General features: G+C 45.5%; 1 protein-coding gene across 4 annotated transcripts in view; it reads left to right on the top strand.

Moving 5' to 3' along the window:
* The first annotated feature begins 2876 nt into the window (after positions 1 to 2876).
* Positions 2877 to 14699, top strand: part of CUEDC1 (CUE domain containing 1) — a 122015-nt gene continuing 110192 nt past the window's right edge. The window contains exon 1 of one of the 4 annotated variants that reach the window (XM_050929598.1): positions 2877 to 2933. The gene's annotated coding sequence lies outside the window, so the exon portion shown is untranslated. Of the gene's footprint in view, positions 2934 to 3156; positions 3254 to 3316; positions 3435 to 3736; positions 3856 to 14699 lie in introns of those variants that run through there. The other 3 variants (XM_050929603.1, XM_050929602.1, XM_050929601.1) reach the window with 3 other exon arrangements.

Here is a 14699-nt window from a genome sequence, read left to right as displayed (position 1 = left end):
AAATCGCACTAGGGTGAAAGTGACCTCTGTGCAAAGGGCCATGATATAAGAGCTTTGTGTCCTTACATTCCCAAGGTAGGACTAATCAGTGCATAGATTCTGTGTTGGTCTCTCTGCACAAGGATAAATTTCACCTACCAGACCAATGCACTGCTTAGGACCTTATAAAATCTGCTTCCAGAAGGGGGGTAAATGCAGAGAAATTACCCCAAACCTGCCTTTCATTTGATGGTGGGATTCTGACAAGATGCTCTTGGGAGCCCCTTGAGATACCCTTCAGTACTGGTATGGAACTAATATTATTATTAATCATCAGGTTTATTACAGTAATGGCTAAGGGCCAGCCAAGGACCAGGCTCCGTGCTGGGCACTGTACAAACACAGAATAGTAGACTTTCTGTTATAACCAGGTGCTCAGACACTTTGATGATGGGAACCATATAAGAATCTTCATAGATAGCTAATTTGGTACCTCAGTGTCTGTTTCAGTGCCACCTGCCCAGATGCAGTGCTAATGGGCACATGACCAAATTATTCAGGGCCAGCTCCAGCTCCCATTAATGACAATGGCAGTTTGCCACAAAATAGAAATAAAAAGTATATCATTGCTTTCTGTCACTTATTCTATCCACATACATATAATGCACAATGACTCTTTAAGAATATATATCACAAAACCATTCCTGCCTCCATCTTTGTAAGTTATTTGTAAAGTTACTAGTCAACATGTCCAGCCTTGATTGATACACAGGGTCATGTACAATCTTTGGCTGTCCCATGCACATCTACTGCTAGGCAACAGGATCAAGGATGCTATAAGGATAAGACATACATACACACTTTGTAAAGGCACTCTTCCAAGTTAAGTTATTTTAATATAGACCAGGATATTATCTTATAAAGTTAATCATAGTAAAAACATAGTAAATTTCTGCAATTATATCCTGCAACCGTTGTCCCTTATGCTATAAGCATGGGCTAAGCAGGGACAAAGAAGTGTCATACTTGGATGTGAGACCTTTAAGGAACTACTAGATGCTGCAGGAAGTAGTGTTGATGACTCAGTAGCTGGGGCACTCTGCCCCTGAATCATTGCTAAGCAAATGTTCCAGCACAGGTCATTGAGGAGCTTTATCTCTAGATGTGAAACCAAGGTCTTAACCACTTGTCATTAAGGATGTAATTCTGTCCTTTGGTAAAGAGAACAAGTTGTGTATATTTGACTTAAAGTTTCCCCTGTAATTTGTTAGAAAAGATCACTTCCTGTCATAAACTGTTATGTGATGTTGATCGGAGCTGTCAAAAACACTGCCAAGTTACACACCAGCAATGACACCTTTTTATATGTGGTTGAAGTGATCCTTTATTATAGACTGCATCTCACATTAAGCCCTTAGGGTGAGGGGGAGGAACTGTCCTCTTCTTTATTCTATATCCACACCATGTTGGTGCTCAGGAAAGCTAGTTGCATTTGTAAAGGGGATGTCTATAAATTAGGTAACACTTCTTTGGTGATTTTCAAGACCCCTCTTTAATACTGAAACAAACATGCAAAAGTAAGGACCCTCCTCCCCTAATACCTTATGTAATTTACAGACAATCCCAAAGTGTGTTTGGGAGCCTTCAGGACAAAAAGTGCTATGCCAACATAAGCTCATTCCTAGAATGTTGTTGAGACAAATTCTACTAAAGGCCTTAGTCCCTACCTACTGCTATGCTAACTGACAACCTAGAATTTACCTGACCCTTCTAGAGAAGCTTCTGCAGTGGATTACATAGTCTCTTCAGCATTAGCACCACAGTACATGGTGGAGCATTACTCCAAGCAGCAACCCGGCATTCTAAATATTGGGCCATGGGGCACCACCATAATGTAAATATTTACACCTCTGCTTCTTAAAAGGTATGTTCCACATTTGGGATAGGCCAAATGTAAATGCTCTTCTCACCCTAATCACTAGCTACATGGTGCACATTATTTTAAATTCTCTGGCCCTTTCTAGTTCCTTTAGCTTCTGTTTCCTGCCACGGCACCTAAAGGCCACTATCAAGAAAGGAAACAGTTATCTCCTGGTGGAATCCTATTGCAGTGGTTCTCAACTGTTCCCACACTGGGATCCTCCCCCATTCCCTTTTCCAGAGGGGGTCTCACCACACTTTGCCGTGCAGAAGGCTGTGCAGTCCTGAATCTCTGAAGCCTGGCTGAGAACCCTCGTCAATTTCAGGGGCCTGCTTTGGGGATGCATTTGGCTCATTGTGTTTTTCCCTAAGTAACCACGGTACAGTGACGTCCCATGCAATACAAATACTTGCTCTCAGGTAGGGGGTGAGACAACAGTTGGTGCTTAGCAATGGGTCCTAGGAGCCTGAATTTTAATCAAGACACTGACTCCACTCTGTGACCTTGGGCAAGTTGCTTAACCTCTGCCTCCTTCAGTTCCCCCCTCTGTGCGGGGGGGGGGTTAATTCCCTGCCCCATGGCTAGACACCCGGCACTGGGTGCTGCATTGGTGCCACAAAGACTCGCCCGAGGGAATCCCAGGGCTCTGGCCCATGGGCGCTGCGCCTGTCTCCCCCAGCCCGCCCGGCTAGCTCAGTCCCACCGGCGGGCCGGGCACGAGGAGCTCGTTTGCACTCCAGGCAGCCGGCCGGCTCGCGTTTCCCTCCCGTGCTGGAGCCTGAGCAGAGCCCCGGCCATTTCCGAGGCGCCCCCGCCCCCTCCTCCCGCAGCCTGCGAGCTGCGCCGGCGGCTGCGTGAGGGGAGCTCGGAGCCGAACTCCCGGGGAGCTCGCGAGCGCGCGCGCGCCTGTCCGCCCCCCCCCGGCCTCAACGGCTCCCGGGGCAGCGCCCGCCCCCTCAGCCCCCTCCAGCTGCGGGCGGCGCGGAGCCCGCCTCTGCCCAGCGCCCTCGCCAGCAGCCGCCGCGGCAGCCGGGTAAGGAAGCGGCAGGAATTGTCAGTCCCGTGCCGGCGGCGGGGGGGGGGGGTTCTTCGGAGCTGCCTTTGTGCGGCGGGGGCAGCCCCGGCTGGACCCGGACCCGGACCCGGACCCGGCGCGGCGGGGCAGTGCCCAGGCAAGGCTCCCGCGGGCGGAGCCGAGCAGAGGCCCTCACCGGGCTGGGTTTTCCAGGCTATCCCCGCCTGGCCGGGGTGGGGGCGGGGACTTCGTTCCATGCTAGGGCGCTGGGGCACCTTTCCCGTCCTACGGATCGCGGGCTCCGTCTCCGGCCACATCCCCCGCTTAGCTGGATCCATGTGAGAGCGTTTCCTCCTCCTCCCCCTAGGCTCCCTCTGGGGCGGGGTGCGCTGTGGGGCCGCCAGCGCTGGGAGAGCGGGGTCTGCGAGTGACCCCCGGGGCTCTCGGTCACTCTGTTTCCAAGCAGAAGAATTCCCCCACCCCCAGATCTCCACACTCCTTCGCTGGAGCCTTGCTAAGGTTAGCCCGGCTTTATTTACAGGTTGTTGTTAAGCGGTGTTTCTCCTTTCCCATAGCCCTCTTCCTTTGTGTTGTTTCAAAACGTTGTTGTTGTTATTTTGCAAAGATACAAAAAAAAAAAAAGTTGAATGACTGGAAATCAAGTCCAAAAACCTGTGACAGGATTTGGTGTTTTGGCTAGGTAGGCTGTATAGTTTTATAACCTGGGCTGTTTGGTTTAATAGATGGCAGAAGAGGAATGAGGCATGTTTATGGAGGGGAAGAAGTTGTTGTGTTGTTCATTGTTGATATGTCTTAAAGGCTTAAGTCCATTAAAATCAACTGATCAAAAAATCTGTCCATTTTCTATCACCTGGGACCGATACTTTACTAATGGGATTTCTGGACGATTGCCCTTTAGTAAATACAGGAGTTCAAACATGTACCCAATGGCAAACTGACTTTTATTCGTATTTATTTTGTTTGTTTTAGAGCTGTACTTTTATGGCCCAAATAGTTTTTAATTGTCTGAATCACCCTAAGCCAATCAGAATGCTGCGTTTTGATACTGGTATCATAGTACTGTTGCACATTTGGCTATCAGACAAAGTGACACACCGTTAACCATATGTTAGGTGGAATATAAATAAAGTAATTGCTGTAAGATAAATGTATGCCACTCTAAAAATATATGCTCGAGTTGCTGTCAAATGCTTTTGATGAGTGTGTTTGTTTTTGCCATGGTGTTTATTGAGTGATATGAAACCATTATTCTGCAATGTAGTTATATTCCATAGACCTATCTCAATGAAATTGCTCTCATTCAGTCAGGTCACCAGATGGTTGACCTATATATATCTGGATTCAAAACCAAAATTTCAGCAACTAAAATGTGAGGTATTCAGGGAAAAAAATGACAGTGGAAGTCTTGCAGTAGATATATGAACATAGTTTTTCATAGAATGACTTAACTCTTAGCTCCAGTTCACTCCAGCTAAATTTCCATTTTGTACATTGCAATGTACTGAAACTGTTTGGGACTTTGATAGAAGTTAAAGATGGAAAAGAACTAAAATATTATGTTAATTTGTCTACCCTTCACTGCATAGGATTGTTTTCCTATAGTATCTTACCTAGAGGCTTCAAGATTTGTTTTCAGACCCCTCCCCCCATTTGAGTAGTTACACTGAGGCCAGGGGACTGTTCACATGACTAAGGCACACAGGATAGAGTCCTAGATCTTAGACTTGTGGGTGTAATTTTTAATATGCACTTGTGGGAAAGGTTTCTTTTTGACAGGCTGAGCCACAGGAGTCTGTCTAATCTCTCAGATGATCGAAATTTACCTTTCTTTATAGATACAAAAAGTGCTGATGGTGTACCTAGGACCATACCAAACACAATGTAGAGGTAGTTTCTACTTGGAAGGAGCTAACAGTCTAACAAGAGAATTAGGATAGATAGGGTGAACTGAGCAGCTCAGAAGGGCTTAAGAATGGCTAGGATGTTTATATCCTGCAGTGGTTTACAGTAAGCTGTGGTGTTTGGGACTGGCACACTAATTATTCTTGGCACTCACCGCATTGCTGTTTGTTATTTCAAGCAGTTAGTGCCCCCTACATGTTTGCGTTCATTTATTTTTTTATGATATAAAACAAAATAAAAACGACACCATTTCAGTAGTGAAAGTAAATGCTTCTGTGATAGTAAGCAGACTCTGGGCATGATCTGTATCTTCCTCTGTATTTGGACAGAACTTGGCACAATGGGGCCCTGATCCTGAGTAGGGCCTTCTGGTGGTACTCTAATATAATTAATAATTTTATGCATCTGGAGATTGGCTGCTGCTTCTCAGCTCCTCCAGGATGTGCAATTGCAAAGCATGTGCCACCTTCTAGTACCCATTCCTCTCCCAGAAACATATTCTCACTGGTGGAGGTGCTATGCATACTACATATAGCTATATACAGCTATCTTGGTGGTACTTCTTGGGCCAGCTCCCACCAGATTCCACTACCACCTTCCCGCAGGGAGTGCAGGCATTGGTTGCTGAAACACTGTAGTGACAGAACACAGTATAAATGTAGACTAGGAGGTAGGAAGTCTTCTTGCAGCCAAACACACACTGTCTCCTGCTATAGCTGGCTCCTTCCTCTTTGACAAGGAGCATGTGAGGGGACAGGGTCTGGGGTCTAGGTCATTTCAGGGGGTGTTGCTTTTAATTGCCCCCAGTTTGGTCCCTTTGTGTCTCTTGCTACAGGGGAGCTCTGTCTGCAGAACTGAGAATGTTATTTGCTCATCTTTAATTTGAATAGAACATCCTAGCAGTTGTGGTGAGACCTTAAAAGGGATCATCTCTAATGCTAGGAAGTGGGAATGAAGCACTTCCCAATAACAGTCACCGGGAGTGCTGTCCTCCCCAGCTTTCCCAGGTTCTTAGAGTGCAAATGTTTAGAGATAGAAAAATCCTCTAATTGTAGGCAGAGCTGGTAATACTGTCTTCTGTTAAGGTTGCTTGACATTTCCCATTACCATACCCTGTTTTCAGTTACATATAGCTTTTCCAAAGTTTAACTGTTTGTGCTAAAATTTTACATGTTGGGTGCCTGCCTCTGGCTCATTTGTTTTTAGAAAATGTCAGTCACAACGGTACAACCATTTCCAAGAATGAGGCAAACCACATATTTTCCCTTAGCTTATGTTAAAAAAAAAAAAATCTGGAGATCTTTTCTTTGAACAGCTCTGAGGTTCCGATACTTTGGAGCAGCAGCTTGAAATTTAGCAGGGGGATGACCTTTGTATCAGGGATGTGCCTTTTGCCATCTCTGTGAAAATCCACCCAAATTTGACCAAGTTCCCACAGAGAGACTTCTTTGATGTTAGCAGCTAAAATCACAGAAGATTCCATCCTCACTGAGCCTCTTGCAGCTTCTATGTGTGACTGTGCATGCATCATCTCCAGAGAGCGTCTGAACATGCTCCAGCCTTTAAGGCTTACAGGCAAAGCCAGACTTTCCCTGTAATGGCTGGGGCTGGGTGAGGCTGGCCCTGGGAACTGAGGGCAAGGAGCTTGTCTCTCCTGTGCCCTCTCTGACACTTCGGCATGTGGAGAAGGAAGCTGTGTGAGTCAAATGCAAAGGAGACAAAAGCCCTACTAGTGAGGAAGGAAAGGAGTTGATTGGGATAAGGAGTCTGGGACTGGAGAATTGGTGAGAGAAACTGGGCAGGGTGAAAGGGAGGCTGGAATTGGGAGCTAGGAAGGAAAGACTGGGACTGTGATCCAGTGAGGGAAATGGGGAGGAGAGGTTTTCAGTGCTTGCAGCTGTCTGAGAAAAATGTGAGAGAGCTGTCACAATCTGGGAGCAGTAGCTTTGCTAAAACAGTCTTAAAGTGCACGCCTCAGCCACCTTCAGCTTGAATCTTAATAGTTTTTGTAGGTTTTTTTTTTTGTTTTTGGCCAGGTCTTTGACTCTTTGTGACCCCTCCCCACCCACCACGCTCACACTTTAAACACTGCAGGACTGAGAGCCTCTTGGCTGGTGGTAACACTGAGATCAAACAATTAGCTGGGGAGGAGGGGGAGGAGAAGAGACTGGGACTAGGAACCAGTAAGGGAGGCATGGATGGGGGGAAAACTGACAAGGAGTTGGGCTGTGCGGTGAGAACTGGGACTGGCTGGGCAGAGAAGCTGGGACATGGAGCCAGGGAAAGGGAAGCTGGGGAGGGCATTGAGAGGGAGACTGTTATTAGATGAGGAGCCCAGGACAGAAGACTAGAAGCCTTAGGGGTTGAGAGGAGATAAGCGACAATAGGATAAGGAAATGGGTAGGGTGGGGGGTGGGGATTGTGACTAGCTGGGCAGGGAGCCTGAGACTGGGATTGAGTAGGCAAGGAGCCAGGGGTGGGAAAGAGACAGGACTGGAATGGGCAGCTTGGCTGGGACCGGGTAGAAGAGTTTAAGCTTGTGGGGGAATGAACAGAAGAGTATCTGCTTTCTATTACATTCCCCTCCAGAGTCCAGAATGGAACCTAAGACTCCTGAGTCTCGCCATACCTCTGCTGTCAGCAAATATCTGAGAAACCCACTGGCAAAGTGTGTATCTCCTCTCCCACTAATTCTGGCCCACACAGAGGACGATTACCTACAACTGCTATCAGTTACTCCATTAGCTCAAGTGGCAGAAGTCTATGGAGTGTATCTAAAGGTTCTAACCCTGATGGTGACCCATGTCGGTGTCAATATGATGCCATATTTATGGCTTTTGCATTTCTTAAAAATCTAGTAATTGACACACACACAAGAACCTGTATTAAAAGAACATTATTAAGGTTCCAAAGTCAAGCATTCAAAAGTTAAGGAATGCCAGAATTAAGTTCTCCCCTTGTGCATATACATTATGATACAGTCTTTAATCACATGATCACATACTATTTTGTCCACAGTCTCTTAACACAGTATTGTGTGGAATACATACATTCATTACAGTGAAAAGGTCAATTTCTGCAGCATATAGCTCTGCTCTAAACAGCATGCAATCTAAATAGGCAAGACAAAGGGCTAGAGGGATAACAGAGGCACAGGGTGGGGGAGTGACTTGCCCAACTACGGTCGCACAGTAAGTGAGTGGCAGGACTGATTCCCAATCCATTGCCCTAACTACTGGGTCACATTGCCTCTCTTTCATATAAATATGGTTGCTGGAGTAGGAGGCCAGCACAGGCTAAACCATTTGCTCCTGCTTTGAGAGAATGAAGTGCTGTGCACTCTGTGTGACGATCTTGTGTTGACTCCCGTGCTGTTGGCATAGGGTGTTAAAAATGAGTTGTGCTAACTTGTTGCGGAATGTAATTAATTGGTTGTGTGAGACTAGCTGCACCTCTGTCCCCTTCCTAGTTATCTCCGAGCACACCCTCTGTGGTCTCAGATTTCATGCCGTTACCTATCTCAGGGTGGAGTTGTGCAAACAGAATCATCATCAAGCGGCTGATGCTCAGTGGTCACCCTTCCAAGATCTTCAGCAAGACGCCTGTAGTGCAGTACATGTTCTTTAACAGAGAGGATGTGCTGTGGTTTAAGCCGGTGGAGCTGAGGACCAAGTGGGGCCGCAGAGGACACATCACAGAGCCGCTAGGGATTCATGGTCACGAGAAGTGTCATTTTGATGGGCAGCTGAAATCCCAGGACACAGTGCTGCTGAATCTGTACAAGCGCGTCTTCCCTAAATGGACTTATGACCCACATGTGCTGGAGCCGGTACCGTGGGTGAGAAATGAACAGCAGCTCCCCGTGCAGGAGGTGGAGATGGAATAACCCTCCAGGCCTAACGTGTCTGCTGTGGTTTGCACCTCCTGCACCCCACATGGGTGCTTGGCTGTTCCAAGCCTCGTGAGAAGTAGGGAGAACAGCCCTGGACTTGTTAGTGCGGTGCCTTTCCTGGGGTTTGTGTCCCGCATTCATGCTGGCTGCAGCAGCATTAGATATGGCTCACAACTGCCTATGCCCTGGCCTCCAATGTCAGTTTATTGCAATGGTAATATATCTTCACCTCAATGAAAAAAAAAATTCTTTCATTCCTAGACTGGGCCCTGGCTTACAGTATACTGTGTATTCACTGCTTGTACCCTGCAGGTCCAACTGAGTTTGGGCACCTGCAGTTCTTCCCTTTGGGAGTCTCTGACCAGTGGCATACAGTGGCCAGACAGTCTCCTTAAACCAAAGCACAGTTTATTTTAGCAGTTAGAGAGAGAGGATTTTAAAACAACAGTTTACATGCATGTCTATCGTACTTAGAGCCATACCATCTCCTGATGGCAAAGTAGGCAGGCCTAGCTTCTCCAGACACCCTGGCAAAGTCCTATGTCTCACTCTGGTTTCCCCCAAAGGTTCCTTTTAAACCCTGCTATAGTTCTTTTGTGTTCCTTGGCTCTGTCCTTATGGTGCAAGCCAGTCCTGGAGGTTAGCTGGAGAGGAGGCAAAAATCATCAAAGCTAATAGTCCTGGCATTGTTCCTTAACAGCTCTTAAATGTTTGCTGAGAGGTGGCTATCCTGAGCCATTCTTATCCTTCTGTTTGCCTGTTTTCCTAGACAGGCCTGCATTGCGGTAACCCAGTAGATTCATATAATAAACACTCCAGTAACCAGGCCAATATACAGCATTCATAAACTACAGAGCAACTCCAAATTCATCACATAGGGATAAATGGAGGATAAGAGGAGTCTTAGGAAATCCTTTTAATTTTTATTTTTTTGAGGGTGTTTAAATTAAAACATTGTACAGGTTTGGGATTTTTCTCTCTAATAATCCAAGTTGGTACAACCTGTCATTATTTAAAAAAATAATTCTTTGAGAGGGACAGTAGGACTGAGCATGCTCATTAAGATCTGTAACCCTTCCTATTGATTTTCATTCTGTCAGAACACACACTGTGCTCAGTGTCTCATACCTCTTGCTCTAACCTGGTTTGTGCTTTTATTGGCCCAATATCCAGAGGGTCTTGATGCTTATTTTAAGCATATTGTTGAGTTGCCAATCAGTTATCTCCCAGGCTTTGCTTTTAAATCAGAGTTCACAAAAGTGTCTTTGGGGCAACAATTGGCACTGCAAAGAAGTGTGAGCTAGCTGGTTAGTTTGTATTGGTTCTAATTACTGCTTTCTCGTGCTATTGTTGTGTAGCAGGTCAATATAAACGATCAATTATACACAAACTTGTCTATGCAATTCTCTTAGTCGAAGCTTTTGAAACGTGCTGGGATGGAGACTTGAATTGTGTGTCTCAGGCCTGGAAACATATGCCATAGAGATTCTGTGCTGTACCATGACTTCAGTGGTCTCTCTTGCTGTGTCTGTAGTACAGAATTTTGGAGTTGCCAGCACCTCCCACTCTTGCGGTACCCCACTTGGAAGACCTTCAGGATCGGGGGTGCAGTGTACCACCCTGGGAGAAGCCGGGAGAACAAATTGTGTCAGAGTCTCAGTTCCATCCTTGCTGTCCCCTTGCTGTGGGAGGGAGGAAGTAATTTCACCCCTTTTCATGGAAGGGTTTGCTCCCTGCTGTGTGCCCAGGCAGCTCCTTTGGCCAGTGAGCGGGGGAGGAGCTGGAGCCAGGCTCCTTCCATTCCCTGCCCACTTACTTACAGTGGGAGCATCAGACAAGTAGCCTCTATTCTCCTTCTCCCCACCCAAATGGCCAGAGTCACAACCTCAGCAGACCTCACTCCCTGCCTGCCTGAGTAGGGACTGTGACACTCTATTCTGTAGAGATTGAGGAGTTTCCAGTTTCATGCTAAGGCTGTATCTACACTGCGAGCTAGCAATGTGATTTGTGGCTTACATAGATATACCTGAGCTAGCTCTCATGGAGCTAGTGAGCTACAGATAGTAATGTAGCTGCAGTATGGGTTAGCTGTGCTGAGTATGGACCCACGGGTTTGTACTTGGGGCATCTAGACTGTGCTGCCACTGTCCTTGCTGTCATGGCATGAGTACGCCTACATGGGCTGGGTATCATATCCCTAGCTCATAGAGACATAGCTTAAGTGTGTTAAGGCCTGATCCAATAGGAGATGAGATCCAATTGCAAGATCAGGCTCGTAATGAGCATTCCAGTAATGCTTCCAATCCTGTACCTACTCTGTGCATGGAATACTCATGGAGCTAAGCATAAGAGTTGCCTGAGGAGTGGCTGCAGAATTGGGGCTGTAGTATCAATAAATAAAGCTTTTCATGCGTAACCATTCTCCTCAGTGGATTAAGGGCAGATTTCAAAGGGTATACGGTTATGTATAGGATCCTACCAAATTCACAGTCCATTTTGGTCAATCTCACATAATAGGATATTAAAAATAATAAATTTTATGATTTCAGCTATTTAAATCTGAAATTTCACGGTGTTGTAATTGTAGGGGTCCTGACCCAAAAAGAGGTTGTGGGGGGCCTGCAAGGATTTTCTAGAGGGGGGTTGTGGCACTGCTACCCTTATTTCTGTGCTGCTGCTGGCGGTGATGCTGCCTTCAGTGCTAGGCAGCTGGAGAGCGGTGGCTGCTGGCCAGGAGCCCAGCTCTGAATGCAGAGCCACTGCCAGCAGCAGCACAGAAGTAAGGATAGCATGGTATGGTATTGCCACCCTGACTTCTGAGCTGCTGCATACAGAGCTGGGCCCTCAGTCAGTAGCTGCCACTTTCTGGCCACCCAGCTCTGAAGGCAGCAATGCAGAAGTAAGGGGGGTGTGGTGTGGTATGGTATGGTATTGCCTCCCTTCCTTCTGCCCTACTGCTAGTGGAGTGCTGCCTTCAGAGCTGGGTGCCCGGCCAACAGCCACTGCTTTCCAGCTGCCCAGCTCTGAAGGTAGCACAGAAGTAAGGGTGGCAATACTACAACCCCCCTAAAATAACCTTGTGACCTCTCTGCAACTCCCTTTTGGGTCAGGACCCCCAATATGAGAAATGCTGGTCTCCCCTGTGAAATCTGTATAGTATAGGGCTAAAAGCATACAAAAGTCCATATTTCATGGGTGGAGACCAGATTTCACGGTCCGTGACATGTTTTTCATGGCCATGAATTTGGTAGGGCCCTAGTTATATGGATAGAATTATTTTTCTGGTAGTTTCTCAGAGTGCTGCGAAGTCTTTATGTTGGGAACACAGTTCTGTTATTTTACTGGGATTTAAGAGAATAATGCATTTTAAACCAATGAAATCTTAGTTACGAACATCATGGAGTTTAGCTTAAAAAATGTGACATGGATCCTTTGCATGCCAAAGTATTTGTGGTTAACCCTTGAGCTCTGGAACTATTTCCATTTTAAAAAGGTCTTGGACTTGATGTAGAACAACATAATTAAAAGATTTTTTGGAGATGACATACTCATGAAACTGACCAGCAAATCATTGCAATGATGTTTGTCTTTATTTCCCCCTAAACTGGCCCCATTTATGTTTTTGGCTCTCAGCAAAAAATTTTACCAGCAGATTAGCCATCTGATAAACTACCTCTAAGAAAATGTTTCAAAAAATGTCCACGACCAGTTGGGTGCATGCATTGCATGGCTAAGTTTTTTTTGTTTTTGTTTTTTAAATATCCACTTTAAAAAAAGAAAGCATGCAAAATTACAAGTCCTTCTAACAATGAAAATACAGCATTCTGCTGTTACCAATAAAATCAGAGTAGGTGGACCAACTGGTAAATATGCCTTTAATAAAATAAGGATTAGGGAGCTCCTGCTGCTCCTGGGTAAATTGAAAAAGTACAATACTTAAAACAGTCTGGGTTTGCCACTGGGACGTGCTGAGCATCCTCCAAGATGCTCAATGCTATGTATGTTAGTGAGGATTGAGGATAGTCAACACCTCAGAGGATCAGCCCACAAATAACTGTTTTCTGCCCTTCTTACGTATCTGTTCATTGCTAGTTTAGCAAAATAGGATATGGCTATTTTGAAAAGATAGCTCTGGCTATTCAGTGTATCCCCCACTGAAAATAAGGCTTCGTCTTTACTGCCAAAAAATAAGTTACTTTTATGTGCATTTGCTATCTCTCTATAAAATCCTACTGGAGACAAGATGCAGCTCCACCTGTGGTTAACTTCACCCAGCTACCCTGTGATAAAAATGTTCATGCCTTGTCTCCCCACGGATTTTACAGTGGGATGAGCTATCATGCATTTGCTAACTTGTGGTAAAAATGCACCTTTTTCAGCCACGACAACAAAGGTTAGTTTCAATGGTACACATCAATTTCTCTAAATAGTCCATATGAGTAATAGAACCTGAAATTGGCTCCTAACTCCTTTATGATTCCTCTCTAATCTAAACTATCTAGGTGCTATTATGGCCTGCATTACCATAGTATTTGAGTGCCCCAGAAGTATTCCTTCTCACAGCCCACTGCAGTGAAAGTGACAGCACCCAGAAGGTGTTAGATGCCTTATAGCAGGGATTCTCAAACTGGGGGTCGGAACCCCTCAGGAGTCGCGAGGCTATTACGGGGGGGGAGGTTGCAAGCTGTCAGCCTCCACCCCAAACCCCACTTTGCATCCAGCATTTATAATGGTGTTAAATCAAAAACACATTTTTATATATTTATAAGGGGGTTGCACTTAGAGGCTTGCTATGTGAAAGGTGTCACCTGTACTGTCTTATAGAATATAAAATTGATCAGTTCCCATCTAGGTCAATTTATATTGAATAAAGAGTAAAATCTGTGTTCCATGACCTAAATGGAATGCACTGCTGCTTAAACCCCCTTCAGTGCTTATGTGAGCTATACCTGCTGATGCCAGTAAGTGAATTCTTCTGGTGACTTGTGTGTGTGTGCGTGTGTGTGTGTGTGTGTGTAAGATGAAGCCAGTGCTTCTGCAGTATCAAATCTGTAAGCCCCAAACCTTTCACTGAACAGCTTGTGTGTTTTGTTCAAAGCCTCAATTCTGTTTTGCAGATTTTTTAAATAATTTTAATGTTCCTTGCATGGTGTAAGACCCAAGTTTGATGCCAAAATATTTTGCTGGTTGCTTTCTGCTCAGAAAGATTATACAAGGTTATCTAGTCCAGGGGAACTCTCGAGGTTCCTTCCAGTCCTACACTTCTATGAAACTGGAGGGAATTCAGAGAAGAGCAATAGAGATCATTAAGGCTAGGAAGCATGAACTGAGGAAAGTTTGACAGGAGGGTAAATGTGTTACTTGGCCAAATGATAATTAAAGCACTTATTGTGTTTGGAAATGGACTGATGGCCCTTGACAGTGGCTATTAACAATAGGGTTCCCTGAATCAGTGCTGAAAATGGTTTGCAGAAAGCTTTAGTAGGGTTCCAATGAGCTACTATTGTGCTTTCTCCAGCTATGTTGGTCTTAAATCTGCTAGGAGTGGTTTCACAGGATCTATTGCTGACAGTTGTCATCAGTCAACCAGTTTCCTAGTTAAGAGTTAGTTTTTTTGAGGGGGACATGGAGAGTTATAGTAAGTCTCTTAAAGGTGTCTTAGATGAGGGGAATTGTTTAGAATGGCAATAGGGGGTAGTGGGATGGAGTTAAGAAAAGGAAAATTTAGGTTGAATCAGTGGATTGTGGCATAATCTATCAGGGGAAGTAGTGGAAACCATGTAGTTAGTGTCAGTTAAAAATGCAATTGGACAAAAAAACTAGGAAATCCACTGAGAGGGACAATCCTAGCTTGCCCTGGGGTGGCACAGGAAATGGATTAGTTAACCTAATGGAGGTAAGTTTAAACTACAAGCGCTACAGCAACACAGCTGTGCCCCTGTAATGCGATAATATAGACTGTTGCTACA

The sequence above is a fragment of the Gopherus flavomarginatus genome, chromosome 19 (assembly GCF_025201925.1).
Source record: "Gopherus flavomarginatus isolate rGopFla2 chromosome 19, rGopFla2.mat.asm, whole genome shotgun sequence".
Taxonomy (NCBI): domain Eukaryota; kingdom Metazoa; phylum Chordata; order Testudines; family Testudinidae; genus Gopherus; species Gopherus flavomarginatus.
Note: the sequence above shows the minus strand (reverse complement) of the source record. Positions and strands in the feature narration are given on the sequence as shown.